This window comes from Myotis myotis, unplaced genomic scaffold (assembly GCF_014108235.1).
Source record: "Myotis myotis isolate mMyoMyo1 unplaced genomic scaffold, mMyoMyo1.p scaffold_m19_p_3, whole genome shotgun sequence".
In the NCBI taxonomy this organism is placed as follows: Eukaryota; Metazoa; Chordata; class Mammalia; order Chiroptera; family Vespertilionidae; genus Myotis; species Myotis myotis.
The window spans coordinates 109,666,842-109,669,361 of NW_023416335.1; the positions used below are offsets into that span (position 1 = coordinate 109,666,842).

The 2,520-nt window shown below is 45.9% G+C and overlaps 1 non-coding gene across 1 annotated transcript; it reads left to right on the plus strand.

Annotated features, from left to right (window-relative positions):
• The first annotated feature begins 2,115 nt into the window (after nucleotides 1-2,115).
• LOC118652287 lies at nucleotides 2,116-2,220 on the plus strand. The gene has a single exon (XR_004966543.1). It is a non-coding gene; the product is annotated as a U6 spliceosomal RNA (small nuclear RNA).
• The last annotated feature ends 300 nt before the right edge of the window (nucleotides 2,221-2,520 follow it).

Consider the following 2,520-nt stretch of genomic DNA (forward strand, 5'->3'; position numbering starts at 1 on the left):
TAATCAGCGAGATATGCAAATTAACTGCCAACAAAGATGGCGGCTAATTTGCATACTGCAGGCAGATCCCGCTGCGCCACCCAAGCAAGATCCTGGCCTGCCATGTGTTGGGCGGGGTGGGCGGGGCGGGCAGGGCAAGCGGCAGCGTGATCCGTGAGAGGGCACAGGTTGGGCTGAGGGAACCCCCTTCCCTGCCAGTGCACAAATGTTTGTGCATGGGCCTTCTAGTTACTAATAATATTTAAAATTGTATGTTAGGGGGCATGCAGGAGACAGCCAATCAATGATTTCCTCTCATCATTGATGTTTCTATCTCTATCTCTCTCTTCCTTCCTCTCAGAAATCAATAAAAATATATTTTAAAAAATAAAATTATAAGTCACTTTATATTTATCTTTTTTTTTTTTTTTTAATATATTTTATTGATTTTTTTACAGAGAGGAAGGGAGAGAGATAGAGAGTTAGAAACATCGATGAGAGAGAAACATCGATCAGCTGCCTCCTGCACATCTCCTACTGGGGATATGCCCGCAAGCCAGGTACATGCCCTTGACCGGAATCGAACCTGGGACCTTTCAGTCCGCAGGCGGACGCTCTATCCACTGAGCCAAACCGGTTTCGGCCACTTTATATTTATCTTATTTAATTTTACTTTATGTGTTTATAACATACTTACCCATCACTAATCCTATCTAATAATAGAGAAACATGGTAATTAACCGTAACTTCGCTACCCTTCCCATTGGCTAATCAGCGAGATATGCAAATTAATCACCAGCCAAGATGGCAGTTAACCGCCAACAAAGATGGCGGCTAATTTGCTTACTGCAGGCAGGGCGGGACAGTGCCATCCCGCCTGCCCCGCTGCCATCCGGGCCTGCTATTTGCGACCCTGGTGGCAGGCGGCCTGTGTGGGAACAGACCCTGGTGATCGACCACTGGCCACGCCCACACAAGGCCCTCCAGCGGGGATCTCCAGACAGGTGCTAATGCACCAATCTGCCACTGGCCATGCCCACAAATGGCCCTCAGGGGGGGGATCCCAGGCCAACAGGTGCTAATGCACTGATTTGCCAAAATGCACACCCGGGCAGCCTTTGCCCTGCACAAACTATACAGCCAGGAGAGGGGAGTGGGGCCGCTGGGAGCAGGGCGGGAACTTCCTGGGGTTGGCATCAGGCAGCTCAGAGCAGACTGCGAACTATCCCCGCTGGTAGCTGTTTGGTCATTCACTTACTTGCTCATTCATTCACTCATTCACTCACTCATTATTCACTCACTCAGCAAACCCTCTCAGGTCCATGGCACCAGGCCAGGCACTGAAGTTGAATCAGGATAAGACAGAGCTATGTCCTCAAGATGTCAGTAATTCAGTAGGGCGAGGCAGGCACATGAACGAGGCAGTTGTATGCACAGATGCAGTGTACTGGGTTCTGTGAGGGCTGTAACTAACGCCGACTTTGTTCTGTTGATAAATTGGGGCCTCGGGGGCCAGGCTGCCCAAGCCTGTAGGCCTGTGCCTAGGCCAGGAGTGGCCGGTGTCCCGGAACATGACAGAGGGTGCAGGTTGGGCTGAGGGGTCTGGCCCCACTCCTCACCCTCACCCCAAGTGCACAAATTTTTGTGCACCGGGCTACTAGTTAATAATACACATACATTGTGGTCTGTGAACAAAACTTTGGTACACTGATAATGGTGTGAAATTAAAAGGTTTTAGGAGGGAAATAAAAGGTGTTAGATGAGCACAGGTTCAGGTCACAGGGAGCCTGTTTGGTTCATAAACCCTTGAAGTTAAAAATTGTCATCACTCCAACATTACCCTGTACTTATGTTCACTGGCTCTTCAAAACCTGCATCACAATGCTTCCACCAGCATCAAAATAATTAAAAACAGCTTTTGAAGGATCAAAGCCCAATTATAAACAGTGGGAAGCAGACTGGTATGCTAACCTCTCTTTTTTGTAACTGACATTTAAGTAGCCTGCTAAGCCTACTGGCTGAGTTAGCTGCACAGCCTCCTTTTATATTCAAATCTGTAACAGCCTTAACGGAATCTCTTGGCGTATCACTCAAAAGAAGAGTTTCATACCAAGTGAGCTGAATCAGAAGTTCATAATGCTCTAGTCGGCAGCACGTATACGAAAATTGGAAAGATAGAGAGATTAAAATGGCCTCTGTGCAAGGACGACATGCAAATTCAGCTAGGGCCAATTTGTATTTCTTTTGTGCTCAGTCTTTTTCCTATATCAAAGTTTGTGTTCATTTCATTGATTTAAAAGAGTTCTTTAACCCAAATAAACAAAATCAGAAATGAAAGAGGCAAAATAACAACAGACCCCACAGAAATACAAAGGATTGTTAAAAAATATTATGGACAACTCTATTCTAACAACCTAGACAACCTGGAGGAAATGGACATATTCCTAGAAAAATAAAACCTTCCAAAACTCAATCAGGAAGATTCTAAAAATCTCAATAGGCCAATAACTATGGAAGAAATTGAAGCAGTCATCAAAAAGC